General features: G+C 35.8%; 1 protein-coding gene across 1 annotated transcript in view; it reads right to left on the reverse strand.

Moving 5' to 3' along the window:
• Positions 1 to 4868, reverse strand: part of LOC150106480 (GTP-binding protein 2) — a 94590-nt gene extending 89722 nt beyond the window's left edge. Inside the window, exon 1 of the mRNA XM_090392466.1 lies at positions 4781 to 4868. The gene's annotated coding sequence lies outside the window, so the exon portion shown is untranslated. The remainder of the gene's footprint in view (positions 1 to 4780) is intronic.
• Between the last annotated feature and the right edge of the window lie 16433 nt (positions 4869 to 21301).

A 21301-nucleotide genomic window follows, 5' to 3' on the forward strand; every position in this document is an offset into this window, starting at 1 on the left:
GCACCTGTCGGCGCTCGAAAATAGAGTTAGTGGGGTAAAACATGATCAACGTCATTCCGTTTTTTTTTGTTTTTGTTTTTAATCAGTAAACCAAGTCACAATGATAAGCAAGCACATAATAGCATTTTAATGTCTTAAAAACTTTCGTTCCACATCGTCAACATTTCCGCCAAACTCGAAAGTCAAAAACTTTTTTTCCCGCAAGGTGCAGTATTGTTTAATAACAGTAAATCTCATATATATTTTCTAATATTATTTAGTAATTAAAAAATAATAATAAAACGGTTGACTAACAGGGCCGTATTACACTGTTCCCTAGGCGGGCGGAGTCCGAGGCACTAGAGTGCTCCGGAGTCCCCCTCCCCACCAAATGAATAAAGACAAAAACAATCAATATATACAAAAAACTTTTATTACATTTATTTGAAATCCTAGACTTCTCTTTTGCAAATGTATCAATAATATCATCAGAATTCAAATTATTCACATCATTTTCAATAAATAATAGTGATAAATTTGACATTTTTTCTGATGCAAAGAGTTTCGTAAATAATTTTTCATTCTTTTAAGAACGGAAAATGAACGTTACCTGTTTGCGGCATGATCACAAACAGGCCATGAACACAAAAAATATATAAAATATGAAAATCAATAGTATTTGCATTTTTGTTTTTAAAAAAAAAAAAAAAAAAAAAAAAGATGAGAGCATATGATCTATTTAGATATCGACGACATCCTTTTTCTGAATTATATATATACATATACACACATATATATATACTAGGGGGCCCCACCTCCTGACGCCTCCCCCCGGTGTTCTGGACTGGTAGGCCGGTTCTCCTTGAATTCTGATGACTCGAATTTTGAAGACTCGAAACTCAGGGTAGCTTGAGCGTTCAAAAGGGAGGCTCCCCACCCCACGGCGCCCAACCCCCCGTGTTCCGGACTGGTAGGTCGGTTCTCCTTGAATTCCGATGACTTGACACTCAGGGTAGCCCCTGAGTTTCAAAACGTTTCAAATAACTTGACAAAAACGTTACAGCCTACATCCGTTTCCAATTTCAGCTTATTTTATTGTATTGAGTAGATATTAGTGCTATAGGAAATTTAACAGAAATCATCATTTTTTATGTTCAATTTTAATTCTTCAGTTTTAAATCTCATTGTTTGGGGTCTTTACACTGGCCCTAATTTTTCGGGGGAGGGAGGGGGTCCGAGCTAGAGCCTCGTGCGCCTGTGCATAAGTACAGTCCTGTTAACTAATAACAAGCGGTCAGTAGTTTGCAGTATTTACGTTTCCGTTTGTTTATCCTACCCACAAACTTTTCAAAACAAAGTTTAGTTTTATCTTCAATCATAGTAAAAATGTATCCAGCATACTGATGGTGTGTATAGGAGAGTAGCCTTTCTGTAAATTGATATTTTGTTTCCAATTTCATATTATGCTGTTATGATCATCAGAATTCCATCAAGTTGCAGAGTTAAAACATTTTATAATTATATGTAATAATGTACACGAGAATATGTCCCATGTGGCTCAATTTAGGTTTCTACTGGATCAAACTCATTCACTGACAGAGAATTCCAAACTTCCTTCAAATTCTTACATCCATATTACAATAAGTTGGTTGATTTTATAATCACCTACCATATAATTTCACATACATTTCTTTCTCCTTGATACTTCCGAATTCCTATTCATAAAAAGTCAAGACTACATGGCCCCTCTCACTGTGTAGTCTTCACTAGTGAATGAATAGGTGTAGACACAGACAAGAATGGTATCTCATCATGATAACTAACCAAATGTGAACTGCTTGTTTCTTTATATCCCCTCCATCACTTACCGTCTAAGATATTTGTCCCTCGAGATTTTTAGAAATTCAGTTCCTTTATTACTATATAACACTTAATCATTCCAATTTATATTACCATAGTTAAAATTCAATATAAGTCTGTGAAAAAATGAGTATTACTTAGAAACAATATTTTACAAGACCCAGTAACTGACAGAACTATATATATAACATAAAATATCTAACTTAGCTAGCTGGACTTATAGTTCTGAATAAAGCGATGGTACTGTTATCTCCTTTTCACATCAGATGAAACTGATTTTTAACATATACCAACTACTGACAACAAAATGATAATATAGGGCCTCTTGCAATAGCTTTCTGACTCCTTGGAGGCATGGAAAATAATAATAAACACCATTTTCAGATACTTCATAACATCAAAAAACAATGTTATAAACATGATCATTTCCTAATGTATACCCCAAATCATGGGAGTAAAACAGATATGACAATCAAAGAATACAATATTTCATTACTAGTTTCTGCTCAATAACTATGTTCCAAATTAGTCTATTTCATGTCTCTAATTTCATCAATATTTCCATTTCAATACATTTCGATTTGTCAAAGCACTCTTAACTACACCAACTCATCTACATCCGAGCAAGGCTGTTTCACCATCCACGTACTTATGCACAGGTGCATAAGGATCTAGCTGGTGGCCCCAAAACATTAGGGCCAATTTAAGGGCCCTGGAACACTTTAGCTCTTCAGGCCTCATCCACCTTGGGAAAAGTGTAAGTACAGCCCTGTATCTGGTCTTCTTCTAGTTCTTTTCATATCAGTTTTGTTTCAAACACATGTTCTGCCAATCTTTCATTTCCCATTCTGTTTAAGTGACCATCTTGGTTTACCTCTGCTTACACATTCTTGAATCTTCATTTTTAATTTGATTTTGCCATAAGCCATGTGTATATTCCTCTAATTCTTACATCTGTGCACCAATATACAACATCATAAGTGATGTCGGTCAATTGGTAGCGCCTCTGCTACTAATGACTCAGCAAAAAGTTAAGCAAGTTTGAGTGCGGTTAGTAGTTGGAAGGAGTTCAATCGTTCGATGCTGTTGGCACACTCTCCCTCAATGAGTCTTTTTGACTCCCTGGAGGTGTCACATAATAATGATGATAATAATATTTAGATGGTAGAGGAATTTCGCTGTCCAGTGTGAGCAGGACCATTATCAGGGTATTTGTTGTCCCTAGGCAAGAACTATTTTGCCATCCTAAATTCAAGAAAATATGTAACATTAAAAACAATGAAATATAATTTCTTAGCATCTTTGATTTAAAACATTCTACTGTTATCCTTAATTAAATGAAATACACTGATCTCAAAACAACTGTAAACTTCATGTACAGCGAAGAGGTGAAGATTTCACAGGACCAGCTTCCTATAAGGCTGAAAGCAGCTAAGTCTCTGAGGGTGAAAGATTTAGATGTCACGGGTGAAGAACGGGCTGATTCACATATTATAGAGGAGGAGATAATTCAGCAGACTTCAAGTTTTCAAGCTTTGCCTTCTAGCAGAGTGCATAAACAAAACTTATCAGTTATATAGTTATATCAAAGTTATGTAGACCGTGTCTATATCAGTGACAAGAGCATGTGCCGATATATTTCGATAATCCTCCTCACTGTCATGTTTACTTCAGTTACATACCAGTCACCTGCACCCTCCTACTAGGTTGTTAGAGCTGTCTCACTATATTGTGTCAGGACCTTGAGAGACAAATAAAGAGCACAAGAATGTTGATTTTATGGAATGGCGCAAAAAGATGCCTTCGTTTTGCACTGAGGCACCCAAATGGAAAATGAAAAGCTAAAAGCATCACTTGTACTTTGGGAACTGTGCTCATCAATTTTTTTTTTCCTTTAAAGCCAGTGACAGTTAGCATTAAGGAAAGATGTCACAGTAAAATGGTGCTGTAGTTTCCTGCTTGATTGACAAGATCAGTTTTGCACATTGCACTGTGATTGAGAAAACAATAGTACAATCAAAAGAATTTTTTGATTAATTGTATGCCTTCCCCAACACCATGTTCTTTTGAACTGGAAAAGAACTGATGCAATGGCATGATGTATGCCATCAGCAAATTCTGGACTTCAATATGTGGATAATTTGAAAACAAACTTTTTTTTTTTTTACTAGACCTTTCAGGATAAGAAACTTAAGTAGAGTAGGAGAAAAATGTATATAAATACATTTTTCTCTTACTGTATACGATTTGATTCCAATTTTACTTTACCTATATATATATATATATATATATATATATATATATATATATTGATATCTAAGATTTTATAAAAAAAAGAACAATGTTTTTATAATTCATTTATTACTGGTTTTATCTAGTATAGCATCCCATATTATTATAAAATTGTCAAACTACATATACTCGTAAAAAATCAGTTTCCAAACAAATCATCTTCTCTTTAATGCATATCGTATTGGGTGATAAATCAATAAGTACATAAAATACATGTTTTTAAGGCCAGTAAAATCGAGACGAAATTCTCCACACAGTTAATCCATGCTAAATCGAAACCTGTTTCACTGACAAGGGATTATTAATATATCCCTGCAGATGAAATGTTTAATCTATCGATGTTTTTATCGGTTTAAATGAAGCAGTTATTCAACAGAATGTTCAATTTTCAAAAAGACATATCGATATATATAAAACTGTAACTTCGATACTGTTTTTAATTGCATACAAAAAATGTTATAAAAAGAAATATTTAAATAGCTACGATTAAGCTATTATAATCACAATAAGATCTAAATAAAACATCAGAAAATGTTTTCAAAAACACAGCACAATTAATAAACAACCTAGAAAAATCAGTGCTTCAGAAAATTCAAAATATTACAAGTCAACACAAGACACATATCTAATCTAGGGTACGATTACTTACTTCAATACTCATAACAAACTTGAATGGTACAATATTGACAATCACATACTGACATGACATCCAAGACACCAACCATCTTGCATCAGCCAACCACAAACACTACGCACGCGCTATTGTTGTCGTCTGCAATACCCTCCAGTGGTAACGATATTTTTTCAAAAATCGACAACAAATGTCGATAAACCAGAATCAAATAGCAACATGATAAATGATAATAATATAACGATAAAATATTAAATAAAGAAGTCCATCCATATGATCATTATCATATGACGAAATTATGATAGGAGTCATTACAATTTATAATTAATAGATAAGCTGATATTTAAGTTGCAGCACATGGGTTTAAATGTCTGGTTTGTCAACTGGATTCAGGGTTGGCTGTCTGATAGGTATCATAGAGTTGTGTATGTGGTAGGGATCCCTGATACATTGAAAAAAAATACGGGACACTTATGACTGAGGGCGAAAGTTTAGTATGCGTTCATCATATATGCCAGTCTTACAAAATGATTCTAACTTTCCAATTATGTGCGTGGTAAGGTTTACTATGCACACACTATACTAAGTATAAGTAAACAATAGTAAATCCAATTGTTAGGCTGCATATTTTCATTAAGCCACTTTAAGTTGCCTTCAAGTGGTTTTTACTTACTATTATAGATACAAAATAGATTGTTAATGCAGTAATGCTCTTCTCACCTGACAATATTCTTATTAATCAATCAGTCTTACTCACCCTTGCAATACTTTTTTGAAGAAAGAATGCGTCCCGTTTCATTCTGAAAAATGAAACGGGACGCATTAGCCAAAAACGGGACTATCACGTATTTTACGGGACGTCTGGGATCCCTAGTATGGGGGGGGGCAAATATCAAGGAGGCAGAAGGTTACAAATGGGGTTCCATAGGGCTCAGTACTGGGACCTGTATTGTTTAACCTTTATATCAACAACATTATCAATGGATTGCAGGGAGATACTCAGTTGTTTGCAAATGATGTAAAAGTGGGAAGGATTATTAGCAGTAGTGCAGCTGTGGTAGCCCTGCAAGTGGATTTGAATAAACTAGACAGAATGGAAAATGAATGGGGATGTCGGTTTAATGCAGCAAAATCTAAAGTCTTGAAGTTTGGGATACATCGATGGGTGGCTTCATCTCGATTGGAGGAGCTGCACTGGAGGAAGTAGGAGAAACAAGAGATCTAGGGGCGATGATTGATAGAAAACTGAAATTCAGGGAGCATATTGCAAAGGTGATGAAGGTAACCCAGAGGATTGCTGCAATACTGAGAAGGATGCTGACCTGCAAAGATAAAAGAGTTATCGTTCCATTGTATAAGACCCTGATCAGACCACACTCAAGCTGTTGTTCTTAAATTTGGATCCCAGCATTTGAAGGGGATAAATTAACTGTGGAAAGGCTGATAAAAAAAAGATGGTTTTAGGACTGTACAATGTTAGTTATGAGGGTCAGTTGAGGGAATGCGGACTGCAGAGTTTGATAGATAGAAAAAGGTGAGGCTACGTGGACTCCTTAACAGGACAAAACATTAGTTCTAGCGACTGGAGAAACGACTGGCAAGTGGTAAGGAAGGACGGAGCATGAAAGAAAGAATAAATATAAAAGGCATAAAAGTGCGAGAGACTTGGAGAAAATACATAGTATTATATGGGGGATTCGATGATAATAGGGGTACTTAATGGGAAAGTGACCAAAGTATGTTTTCCTGGTGCATAGATAAAGGACGGCAGTGATGCTGTAAATATGCAGACGAATGAAGCGAACGAGCTGACTGTAATAGCTGGCGCAAATTATTTGAAAGGTGAAAAATATGCAATGAGAGAAGATATGAAAGAGTTGTTAGTGAAAGCGAAAATTAATAGCAAAAAAGTACAGATTGAAAATTCTCCTGAATAGGTATAATAGGACAGAACTGAGAAGAAGGGCCATGATTACGAATGAATCAATGGGGATATTGTGCAGGAGGAATGGTGAGCAGTTTATTGAAGCATGGAGTAGATTGATAGACGAAAGGACTTGTGTATGCCTGACGGAGAGCATTTGAATGGTTTTGGAGTTAAATGTTTGGTGAAAGTGTTCTTTAGTGATAGTGTGGTAGTACAAAACCAAGGAAAATAGTGATATCAGGGAGAATAAAACCTGGCATGGGTCTGACCCCCCTGTGATAAATGAGCATGAGTACTGTGATGATTATGCAAGGCCGAACGCAATTTCACAGGTTTCCATTTAAAATGGGTTGGTAAAACATTACACAAGGGTAACTATGTTACAAAGGGACGCCTGTACAAGATATATTATGCCTGTACACGAATGCAAGAAGAATCAGGAAATAAAGGTGATGAGTTTAGGGCATTTGTAACTTGGCCTCAACTTGGCCAAAAATCATAGCCACCACTGAGACCTGGAAAACGATATAGTTACAGGGAGAGAATGCAAAGCATATTCTATTTTCAAGAAGGATAAAAGAGACAGGGCAAGAGGTGGGTATTGTTGATATTAGCTGCAGAATTACAACCAAAACATTAGAAGTTAAAGAGAATATTAGGTCTGAGGAAGATGGTTCATTTGAGGCTGTCTAGTGAGAAATAGAAGCGAATAGGACAAATCATGTTGCTGGGTGCTGTTAAAGACCGGGGAGGCTACAGAAAGATGTAAATGCAACATATCATCAATCAGCACAATGAGTGTATGCCAAATAATTAGTATGGGAGACTTTAACTTTGCAGATATCAATTGGAGAGAGGAAAGGGGGCATAGCAAGATGGAAGTGGGATTTATACATTTGCTAACGGATAATTACACGAAACAACATGTTATAGAAGGGACAAAAGGTATGAGGGTTTTATATATGATAATAGCATTAGAATATGCATCCATAACCAAGGGGATAATGACATCCAAATGGGGAGAGTGACCATGAAGTAGTGTTCTGAGAAGTTGCCAAATATGTGGAGTTCTCTGTCAAGAAGGGGTTTATGTTCAACTATAAGGCTGGTGGTTATAAGAGACTCAGTAGTAATCTTGGAACAGTGTCACAGTTTGAGAAACTACAAGGAATGTCAGTAGTGCGTGACAAGTGGTCAGAGATTGCTTGAGAGTAGCAGGATAAAAATGCATAACCCAAGGTCAGGAGGATAAACCAAGTTGGAATTAAGTGGATGAGTTGGGATATAAAGCAAGAGCTGCATAAAAATAGAACATCGTAAAGGAAATATAGAGTAATAAGTGATCAGCATTCTCATGAGTGGTACAAAGTCAAGCGAGAAGGGTGACTAGTCTCGTGAGGAAGGCCAAATCACATTATGAGATAGAATTAGCCGAAACAGGCCAAAGTAAACCAAAAGAGTTTTTGCTGTATGTAGCAAGTAAGATGGGAAACGACTATGGTAGAAAGACTTTAAACGATACTCATGGTGGGAAGGTGACTGAACCAAAAAAAAAGTTGAGTTTCTGAGTGATCATTTTGCAAAGATGCATCATCCATTTTACAGTTGCTGATGTTACAGAGATGCACATCAACATTGAGATAGATGAACAGAAGGCGTTCAGCATATTAAATAATATAAATGTGCACACAGCAGTGAAACTGGATGGCATGTCATCCCGTGTACAAAGTTGTTCAATCTAAGTGTCATATCTGGCAGGGTTGCAAGAGAGGGGAAAGAGGGTAAGATAATACCATGACACAAAGGCTAAGGCAGAGATAGTAAACTCCAGACCAATTAATATAAACCGGAGTAATTGCTAAAGTATTGGAGAAGTTGGTGAAAGGTAAAATACAACAGTGGGCAAAAGGTAAAATACAGCAGTGGGTGAATAGGGATGCGATACACCACAGTGAGCAGCATGATTTTGTATATAGGGTAGGTCCTGTCGTAGTAACTTATTCACATTTTATAACAAAGTGACAGCAGAATGGATAAAAGTAATGGCTACGATATGATACTTCTTGACTTGACCAAGGCATTTGACAGAATACCACATAAAAAACTTACAATAACTGGAGAGGATGGGAATGGATATGAGGCTAGTAGGATGGATAGGGGGATGGCTGACAGACAAACATCACAGAGTGGTATATGGTGGAGTGATGTCTAGGAGAATGATGGTGACTAGTGGAGTACCTCAAGGTTCGGTACTAGGGCCACAACTCTATAATTTGTATATCAATGACAGGGAAATATTTAAGAAGGAATATTCATTTGATTGCTGATGATGCAAAACTGAGGAGAGCAATAGTTGATAAAGGCGATGTAGATATCCTGCAAAATGATTTAAATAAATTGGCGTTGTGGTCAAAAGGATAATCAAAATGTGGTCAAAGGACTGTCAATTTAATGTTGCAAAATATAAGATTATGAACTTCGGGTTGTAAAGGTTGCATATGGTGTATCATATAGATGGTATTGGTTTGCAGGAAATTGATGATACTAGTGACTTGTGGATAATGGTGGACAAAGAGTTAAAGTTCAGTGGACATATTGAAGAAGTTGGTAAAATAGCTCAACGAATTACTTGCATGTTGAAAAACTGAAAAGTAAAGATAAGGAAATTATCATTCCTCTTTATAAGGCTATAATTCTGCCACATCTTGACCACTGTGCACAGATTTGGTCACCTAGGTTTCTTGCGAACCAGGAGGTGGTCGAAAAGATTCATAGATAAATAATCAGGATGGTGACAGGTCTGTGAAATACTTCCTACGAGGATAATGTGGAAGGTTTGTGGGTTACAAAGTTTAATTGATAGACGGAAAAGAGGGGACATTGTACAATCAATACATGACAAATAGAGAACTGTTGCATTCCATCGAATTTGTGTAAGAGTGTGGTTAGTAGGGGTGTGCAGACCAACTTTTTTTTTTTTTTTTGCTTGGAGAGAGTGGTGAGGTAGTGGATTGGATTGCCAGAATTGGTTGTGAGTTTCCTGATGGTGAATGGATTCAAGGAGAGGTATGGTACAATTTGTGTGTATTATGGTTGACTTGGTTCTTCTGCGATGAGTCTCTGGATTCCATGGAGATGTCGAAAATAATAATAATAATAATAAAGGAAAGAATATAAGCGCCTCAACTAGACACTAACTTTATTCCCAAAGGGAACATGAGAGTAGGCGGTGTAACATTGTACATTGTACCTTCTTCTATCTATCAAACTCTGCAGTCCACATTCCCTCAACTGATCCTCATAACTAACATTGTACAGTCCTAAAACCACCTTTTTTATCCGCCTTTCCACAGTTAATTTATCCCCTTCAAATGCTGGGGTCCAAATTTAAGAACAACAGTTTGAGTGTGGTCTGATCAGGGTCTTATACAATGGAACGATAACTCTTTTATCTCTGCAGGTCAGCATCCTTCTCAGTATTGCAGCAATCCTCTGGGTTACCTTCATAAAGTAGTTCCTTTAGCCTTAACCTAAATAACCTCCTAAAACCGGTAGCATCTGGAATGATAATAGGAGTCACAACAATTTTTAATTAATAAAGGAAAGAGCATAAAAGGCTCCAAATTCACACTAACTTTAAAAAATGATAAAGAATCTTGTAACATTTTTATTCTCTCAATCAATCAAAGCTTTTCAGGGAGATATCATAGCACACATGTAGCATCATCTCGTTACCCTAAACCCAAAGAGGTATATATTCTGAGCTGTTGTATATGTTGAGATCTTCTTATCGAAGATCTCAACACAACAAAAATGAATGTGAACCATCAGATAGATGTAATTACACCAGAATACATCAGTAATTGTACTTTCCAATCGCTTGGTGCATGGAAACAACACACAGTACAAACGAGAGGTCTCTCAATGTTGCATATTAACATCAGAAGCATCCGAAAACATTGGTTATTGTTACAGGCTTATCTGAGGAATTACACTGATATTACTGATATATTGATTCTAACAGAAGTCTCCATAGCTAATGACTAAAACACTGTGACTTTTAGGATCGATTTTTTTGTACTACGAGATTATTATTATTATTAACAGATTCTATCCAAGAATCTAAGAATAGTCGGTCAGGTAGCGTCATAAATTATGGACTGTTCCAAGTAATGCTGTTTTTTGTAGGTCATATGGGGTGACTTCGTTGCTGTTTAATTGCAGTAAATATTTGGATAGCTTCTTTGAAGTTGCACCAAGTGCACCGATAACTATTGGGATGACTTTGGTGTGTTTAAACTACAGCCAGCCAACTTCGATTGACAGATCTCGATATTTAGTAATTTTTTCCAGTTCTTTGTTGTTAATGTTACTATCACTGGGTGCTGTTATATGAATAATCCAAACCTGTCGATGTTCGATATCTGCGATGTCAGATCTATTGTGTTCCAAATGCCGATCAGTTTGTATTCCAAAGTCCCAGAAAATTTTTGCTGTTTCGTTTTCCAATTTTTATTTTTCATTTTCCCAATTATTATTATTATTATTATTATTATTATTATTATTATTATTATTATTATTATTATTATTATAATCTGAGACTTACAGTGAGTCAATGACTCATCGAGGAAGGCTATAAATTACCCAAACCCGCTGCGATACCTTCTCTTAAATCGATTCACACTACATGCACTCGTACTCCTAAAAGCAAACTATTCCACTCACTCACCGCTCTGTGAGAGAAAAACCTAGCTCTTACCCCTTTCTTGAATGAGAACAAACTTAACTTTCATGGATGATCCCGTGTTCTCTCCGCACCTTCCATATAAAACGAAAAATTTCATCTGACGATATCCTATAACATCCATTCAAAGGTTTATAGATCTCTATCATATCACCCCTCTTTCTCCTGTTTCTCCTTTCCACAGCTTCTTTATCCCCTTGGAATCCCGGGGGACCAAATCTGCACAAAATAATCAAGGTGTGGTCCTATCAAGGCCATAAAAAGATTAAAAAATTTCCAGGAGAAAAACAAAACCCTATTTGTCTGAGCATATCATTAGCTAACTGGAGAACTGTTCGAAGAAAGGACTCGAAAAAAAGAACACTAAAATCGAACCTACGCGTTTTTCTCAGGGAGGAAAAGGTTTTTTCTCAGGTCTGCTATTTAAAAATAATTATGAATCATACGTTTGCAAACAAATTAGAAACAGTAAAGAAGAAAGACGTTTTATAGTTACCAATCGACTGAAAAATGCTAAAAGATCGATTCTTATAGAAGATAAAGTAAATTCGCTTGTTATTATGTGTTCTTAAAAAAAAAAAAAGAAAAAAAAGACATCACCTCAACAATGAATTTCTCGGAATCAGTTAATACTTTCGATAGGCTAAATTGAGAAATAAACTTTTTTAATTTAAAAACATGTATTTCTTAAATGCAATATTTCCCGAAATAATTACCTTTTTATGAACATAAATTGGAGAAGGCAGGAAACGCCAACCAGACATCTGCCGTAACGCCCTGAAACTCCTACTGTTCAGACAATTCATGAAAATCCACTGGTTTCCCTAACTTAAGGATATAAGAGAAACATCTCGATAACTAAGAGATAAAAGGGATAAAACATGAGGGTCAGGTGCATTATGCAAAAATCATACTAAGTCTGGTTATCTTATTCTGGTTATATGCAAATGAGTAGTACTGTAAGCAGTATATGCAAATCTGTCACGGAATAAAAGTGGGCGTTTTGGAGGTTCCCATTTCATATTTCGAGTGAGAAAAAGATAACGAAATTCTTGGATATGGCTGCAAGGCATCATTTATCAGATGAATTCAGGTGTCGAGTCAATCTATAAATAGTGACCGGCCAAAGTCAGTGGAGATAATCAAATGGTTGCATTACGTTGTTTCACAGTTTACATACTATGGAACCAATTCCAATAGATACAAACAGCATCACGGAGATATAGTGAAGGAAGGCTATGTGGTGCAACTGCAGTGGATGATCGATATCTCCGATTATCTGTTCACCAAAACAGGAGTGCCTCCCCGATTCAGCGACAATCTGACTTTGCATTGGCTACAAGAACACTGTTTACTTCCATTTTGCATAGAAGGCTTCAGGATCTGTTCAGTGACTAGAATCGAAACTATAATGGTCCTTTTTCAGGCAGCTAGCGCCAGGAAGCAAATGCCATTTTCATAGGGCTATAGAGTATTCCAGGGCTATACAGTATTCCAGGGCTATACAGTATTCCTATATATTTTATTCAAAATTTGCATTCCAAAGCTTTATTCAAATATCTGAGAGAACTCTGTCACTATCCTTAGTCGATAAAGCTCAACCTATGGGTCGACGATTTTACATCGATTGGGGAAAAAGTATAAAAGTTAACTACTGCCATCTTATGATCTTAAACCCTATAAATAAATAAATCTAATAAAAGCTAATCCCCTTTTATTATCTTATGGGGAGTAGGCGAGGCCTTTAAACTCTATCTAGCTGAGACTGAGTGAGCAGTTCGATCTCCATCGGCAGCCATTCAGAGATAGCTGGCCCATGTCCAGGGGTGTAGTCCTAAAAGAAACAACAAAAACTTGGAAACAAAAATCCAAAGCACTTCGTGCTATGGATTTTTGTTTCCAAGGTAGAGCCCTGGCATTCCATTTTATACTTTAATGTGGTTCAAACTCCTGTTGTTAATTTAAAAGTGTCACAAAGTAACTCTTCTTGTCACGCTGAAGACAGTGATATATAATTCATCGAAATCGGCCAAGTGAAACCCAAATTTTGAGTGTGCTGAAAATTGAGCAGAGTTCATCGTGGTAACTAACGAGCATAGAACAAAGGACTTCGCCATCTTTACAGTTGTCCAAGGGAAGAAAGGTGAGCCATGAAGTGCAACAAGTGCCTGAAGGAATTATCGTCCGACGGAAGTCATATAACCTGCAAAATGCCTTAGGAATCTTCACGTTACATGTTCTGGAACCTCAAAAGCAACATGGCAATGCAAATCCAATGCCAAGCGAGAGGAATGGAAATTCCTATACCGCAGAGAGAACAAAGAAACGACGCAACTGGTTACGCCGGAGGCAGAATCGGACGATGATCTGAACAGACAAAAAAATACCGGTGAGTCTTTTAATTTGAGTTCCGTAAATTTATTACTATAAAAAGGTTTAGAAAATATTAAAGCCAGCTTGTAGATCTTGTCCAAGAACTATTTGATAAACAGAATAAACAAATAACAAAAATTTAGCGAATATGAAGAGTTTGTTAATAATAATTCAAAAGTCGAAGAAGTCTTACAAACGGTAAAAGACATTAAAACCAGCATTAACGCACTAACTGACAGGCAGCACAAATTGATAAAATACACATCGGAACTCCGTCAAGAATTTAATTCCCTGAAACTACAATACGAAGTTTTAAACCAACAACAACATAAAGAAGACCTTGTCATAAACGGTCTTCCAGAAACTGAATCCACAGAAAATCTTTTGAGACGTAGTTTTAAAGTTAGGCCATGCAATTGACATCCCCTTACAGCATAATCATATTCAGACCATAAATCAGATTCCCGGGAAGAACAAAAAACAACGCTTGCCACGACCTGTACCAGTAATAATCCGTCTGACAAGCACGGCTACAAGAGACAATCATAAAAGCCAGCAGACTGAAAAAAACCAGTACTCAAGGATTTAAAAGCATCGCAAGATAATACGCCAATCTTTCTATCTGAGTATTTAACACCTTTCAATCAAAATCTTTTGAACCAAGCAAAAAAAAAGAAAAAACAGAAAGAAAGTGTCAATTTTTATGGATGAAAGACGGCAAAATATTCTTGAGAAAGTCACAGACTTCAAAGTCTATACAAATGAAAAGCTCGGAAGATATAGATAGGTTGCCAGAGTGAAACAAAAGGCTCCACCTTAGTTCAATAAGAAGATCTCAAACAACAAACATGAATGTGAACCATCAGATAGACGTAATTATACCAGAATACATCAGTAATTGTACTTTCGAATCGCTTAATGCATGGAAACAACACACAGTACAAGCGAGAGGTCTCTCAATCTTGCATATTAACATCAGAAGCATCCGAAAACATTGGTTATTGTTACAGGCTTAGCTGTAACAATAAACTGATATTACTGATATATTGATTCTAACAGAAGTATCCATAACTAATGACAAAGCGACTGCATTCCAAATTCCAGGCTTCCAACAACACAGATCATGCTGCCAAACAAAAAGAGGGGGTGGAATATTAATATTTATCAAACAAAAATTAATAGCGAAAGAAACGGCCTATCAGTTTGAGCATGCTGAAACGCTTTGCCTCGAAATCACTAATACCACCAATAGACACATCCCATAATACTAAATGCTATTTACAGGCCACCAAACCTAAACATGATAAACTTCTTGCACGAACTCAATTGCTGGCTTTCATGCCAAGAAATATGCTCAACCGAATACCTAATGATAATTGGTGACATAAACATAAATATTGCAAACGAAAACCAGAACAACACTGTACAATACCCACACACGCTATCCATGTATAATCTAATACCAACAATAACATCATGTACTAGAGAAGAAATATTCGGAAATACTATCACTGCCTCCTGTCTAGATCATACAAACGTCCGAGCACCACCAAACAGTTACACTGCATCAGTCATAAAGTGCAAAGTAGCAGACCATTACTTCACCGCTCTAAACCTGCAGCCAAGACAATATCCACGCAATGTCCCACAGAAGAAAAGCGACAGAAAACAATTATAGACGAAGAAATAGCCAACCACGAAATAAGAAAAACAGACTGCGAACACCTGGCATCAGATTCAGAAGATATCTCATACAACAACATCAAACTCACACTGGAGGAAATATATAAGAAAGCTACAAAGAAAGTCAGAATTCGTTCAAAAACAACACAAAATCTTTGGATAACACAAAACTTAATCTTAGAAATACACAGAAAGGACGCTTTATGGAAAGAATTAAAGCGATATCCAAATAACACAGCTTTAAAAACTGAATATAATATAACAAGGAATCGCCTTACAACGCAAATCAGAAATGCAAAAAGAAGCTACTACAGACACAAACTAACCTCTACACAAAACAACATGAAACAAACGTGGCATCTGATCAATGAGATGCTAGATTGTGTTCCCAACACCACCGCCTTCGAAACCATAAAACACAGCTTAATGAAAGACGCAAAACCTACCCAACAACTTGCAAATGACTTTAACCAATACTTTGCAGACTCCATCCAAGAACTGAACAGAAATATTCTCCCAATCACAAAACGTGACCCTCCACTTGGACCACAATCAAAACAGACATTATGGTTCCTAACCATAAAAGAAGTAGAACAGAAATGTTCTCAGCAATACATCAAACCAAATAAAGGCCCAGGAATTGATGGTACGTGTATAAGACCTAAAGATATAAAGCAACATGCAGCTAGTTTAACTCCTATCCTACTAAAACTAATAAATAAAATATTTAAAATAGGACAGATACCAAGTATGCTCAAGACCGCCATAATCAAACCCATATACAAACATGAAAAAAGAAATTTAATCAGCAATTACAGACCCATAGCAGCATTACCAATTATCAATCAAATTATGGAGCGGATCATACTGAAGAAACTCACAGCATACACAGAGACCTTTCATATTATCCCCAAAACACAATATGGTTTTCAGAAAAATAAGGGAACAACATCTCTCTCTCTCTTGGAAGACTTTACAGACGTAATTAATACCGCCTTAGACAAAAACAAAATTGCCGTGGTAGTCTTTATTGATCTAACTAAAGCATTTGAACACTCACACATCAAACCTCGTTAGAAAAGCTGAGGCGTGTTGGAATAGACGTGCCTCTTCACAGGTGGTTTACAAACTACCTTCAAAATAGAAAGCATATCACAGGTATCGGGTCAAACCGAAGCAGAGAGCTACCAGTAACCTGTGGAGTACTACAGGCAGCTGGACTCTCCCAAACTCTATTCAACATTTACACGCACGATATTAATCAGCTACCACTGAAAGGTAAGATATTCCAATACGCAGACGATACAGCAACAATATCTATCCATAATAACACGCATATCCCAAACAAATATGCAACATGACATAAATCTGATCATAGACTGGCTCACGAAAAACTCCATACACATAAACTCAGAAAAGACAAAATTAATGATATTCAGAAATCCACTGACTCGACCAGTTGATAACAAATATATAACCATCCAACATCCACTTTCCAACATAAAAAAAAAACACACAGAACAATAAAACCACTACAATCACTCAGGTTGAAACAATACGATACCTTGGAATTTACTTCGATGCAGATATGAACTGGAATAGCCACATAAACCATCTCGGACAACTAACTCTGAACAATAAGTGGCAAACTCTACAGATTAAAAGACATAGTTCCCATACGCCTAAAAACACTAATATACAAAGCACTATGCCAAAATATACTAAGATACGCTATAACAACGTATGCTTTCTGTGCACCCTACAAATTAAATAGATTAATGTCGCTACAGTACAAAATGATAAAACTGATCTTTTGGGAACAAAGAGAAAATAACGACCTTATAGACATTGCAATGTCAGAACACAAAATACTGACAGCAAAACATTTATGTCACTATGCCGCTTTGCTAAAACATTATGTCGATGCCAACTACAGGACAGTCAGAAATACATACCATATAACAAGACCTCAGACACCTAATTATATCACATATAAATACAATAATCACTACGGAAAGGCCACGCGAAACTTCTACATCCCAGACATGATAAACAAATTACCTTTTGAATACAGAAACCTTACAAACTGCAATAGCCTGAAAAGAGCTCTAAGGACATACTATGAACAAGAAACACGCACCCAAAATACCATACAAACTTAATGAAACACAATATATTCGTTCAGGCTTCGAGTTCAGCGACGAATCAATACATTCCAAGTTATTGTGCGTGCGTGCGTGTGTGTGTTTCTCAATCATAGATTTCGTAGCTTCCCAACACAGCAAACAAACTAATAAATAATAACCAACTGGTGTCATCCTCAGATAAGCTTATAAGCTTCGAGGATGAAAGCAGAGAAATTAGTTCTCATCCAAGATGTATCATATGTAACCAAATGCATGTAATGTACGTATGACAGGTAAACCAATGTATGTATTATATGTAAACAAATGTATGTAATGTAAGTATCATATGTAATCAAATGTATGTAATGTATGTAATAACTGTAACAAACGTATGCAATATAGTGTGATTATATCCATTGATATTGTATATATAGAGTGTAAAATTGCAAAGAAACATCTGTAATAATCATCATAAAAAAATAAAAAAATTATTGCGATGGCTATATGGCAGAGAGAGAGAGAGAGAGATTGCCTTGTTTTCTGAAACGAAAATGTCAAGAGCGGCAAGCTGCTATTTTTTGACCGAAAGCTGGAAATGCATGATAAGTCTCATTATTATAATTCTTATAATTTATTATAATGAATTTAAAAATTTTGATAGTTTTAAAAAAAAAGTACCAGAGCATCGCCCTGCCGCGTCCTGGCTCGACTACACCCCAGCCCATGTCTATCATTAATTGAAAGTGACCACTGATGAAGAGACCAGAAAACAAGCGCTACCATCTCTTGGCATCTAATCCTAACAGGATATGTTACTGTCTGAAATAATGTGGGTACTTCGGTCGATCTTCTTGAGTTTGCAGGACGATAAACCCCAGTTTCCGGGATCAGAAAAACAACAACAAAAAAAAAAAAATAATAATAAATAAAAATAAAAATAAAAAACACTTGCCCATTCTAGAGATCGACTAACTCGGGAATCGATCGAAAATAGGCTTATAAAAAGTTCCTCCAGTCAGCAACTAAACTTCAACCTAACTTCGAGCGACCAAGCACATAGGACAGCACCATTTACACTGAGCAATACATAAACCCTAAATATCTGTGATAGAATGACTTAAACGATTGATTTCTGAGATGCGGATTTAAAAACACCAGTTTACAGGAGTGGGAAAAATTGGATCTGCCTACACTAAATATTTATTAACTTGTGAAACGACGAAAGAAAAGCTTAGAAAACTTATAGTTGGGGAAACGAATCTACCTGTAACGGTCTTTCTTCTGTTTCCTAACGTTGTGATACAATAAATATTTCCATGAAGCTTACAATAACACCTTACATCATTTCATTGATAACTATGCATTAATTATATTCATCCATCCATATACCTTACCACAGTATCATGTAACTGTATACCTATATCAACAGTTCCCTCTGAACTCTTATCTATTGGTTTACTCTTTTACTCTTTTGAAATTGAAAAGCAATTACACACGTAGCTGTTTGTCACTGAATATAGATTAATAAAAACTATATTCACATTATGTTGCTCTATTAGTTTGAAGACCAAACATGTGACCGAGCTTTGGCTGATTATTTTGATCATTTTTATTCGATGTTGTAAAAATGACCTTAAGAATATTGGGCAGCACACTTTTTTTCTTTTTTTTTTCTTTTTTTTGTATGAAAGTTGGGTGTGATCTTGAAGGTTTCCTGTTTTGAGGAAAACGACTCGAGTTTCCAGGAGAAAAAATAAAAATTCACTATCTCCGTATGAGACAAGCTCACTTATTCAATTGAAAAGGCCTGATAAAATTTCTTCACATTATAGAATAGAATTTAGGTCTTCCAACCTTAGGGCATCGTGTCGAAGCCGATTGAGTTACGGAAGCTCTTAAGATATAAACAGAGTACTTTAATATAGCTGATACTTTTCTTCCGTCATTTCATTAGTAATACTCTAGAAGAGCATTAATCAGTTGTTAATATCATCAGATGAGATCTCTAAGAAGTACAAGGACACGTAGTAGAAAGGTAATTCACTCTACGCTACTTAATTCTCCAACTACACAGACAACAGTACATTTTTATCTGAAAATTTGCGTTTGTACTAGGGCCGATTCGCCTAAAAGCAGGATGAAAAACATTAATTTCCGGAAGAAACACCGCTTTCAAAAGAGCTCGGTAACTCACCTTCAACTGAAAAAAAAAAAAGCCTATACAACTTTTCCTCTCTTGAAAACGAGAATAGAAATTAAACCAATGGCTCTGATGAGTTCACACAGATTATGAACCCTATAATTTTAATAAGGGCTTGGTAAATTCATGATGACTGCCATATTGAGATTTCTAAAGCTTAAAAATACCATCAAAAGCTTCATTTTAATAACCAAGAAGAAAAAGTTTTCTAGGATTTTAACGATCTCTCTCTCTCCCTCTCTCTCTCTCTCTCTCTCTCTCTCTCTTTAAACTTTGGATATTGCAATATGGCGCGAGGTAATTCATTTCCAAAGAAATCAATCATTGACAACACTGGTAAATGGAATTTGTTTTTAACCCAGATGAAGAAATAATAAATATTCAAAATAGAAAAATCATCTTTTGTATTGCATTCCATAGGAATGACTCTATCTCAGCCCTAGTATGAGGTGTGTGGGAGGGGAGGGGGTCTCTCTAGCAACTGATTTTCAAAACTTTACTTCCTTTAGGGAATGAAAAGATATTAGAGGAGTTATTTAATTTTTTTTTATCTTCATAACATTAATGCAAAAATTGTATTTTCCCACAATGGCCTTTTATTGCCTCTTTCAGTATGTAATAATAAAACATTATTACGAATTTCTCTATTCTATGCATACATTTCATGAGCCTTGCAAATGATTTTCACATATCAAAACTTAAAAAAAAGTAAAGAGTCATATGGGATACCGTTTATTTAGCAATAATTTTTCAAATAAAATATATAATACAACATCGAGTTCTCTGTATATACCTATGGAAAATGGCATCTGTTTCCAGGGAGCTGAACCGGAAAAATATTTTTATTGGTGCGAATCTGTTATCGAATAGAGATATTTTTCTATTTTTTTCTTTTCCAACCAGTTCCGTGGTTGTGGGTTTTTACATAAAAAAAAAAGAAAGAAAGTAGGTGATTTTTAAGTTCAAGTTTTATTCTCTGCATCAGAAAATCGACAGTAAAAATCCCACTATTTCAGAAAATATTATTATTATGTGCACCTTAAGACCACTAGGTGTGATAACTGCTGCTTGTGGTAATCTGACTCTGATGCCTATGACGAAATCAGTAGCCTTAAATCCAGTAATCAGTGACTAAGCCTGGAAAGCAGTTGGCGAAAAAAAGTATGTCATTGTATATACGCAAGCGGCATACTTTTGTTACTCATCATACTTTATCCTAATCACTGATATTAACATGATAATAATAATATACATTTCACTGCCATTATTTCTAAAATTATTTGAATCCTATTACAAGTTACAGGAAGAAAATAGTGGGAAAATGTTTTCGAATGTTGTAGTTAAAACTTGGTGAAAAGATGAAAAAATAGTTTTCATCTATATGAACTGGAATCAAATACAAAGTGCTGAAATTGTGGTGATTTATGACAATTATGGATATACTGCAATTATGTTTGCTATTTATGTTGCACCCACATGACGGTGA

The sequence above is a fragment of the Typopeltis vanoorti genome, chromosome 5, assembly GCF_054136105.1.
Source record: "Typopeltis vanoorti isolate ZY-2024b chromosome 5, IOZ_Tvanoo_1.0, whole genome shotgun sequence".
NCBI classification, from domain to species: Eukaryota; Metazoa; Arthropoda; class Arachnida; order Uropygi; family Thelyphonidae; genus Typopeltis; species Typopeltis vanoorti.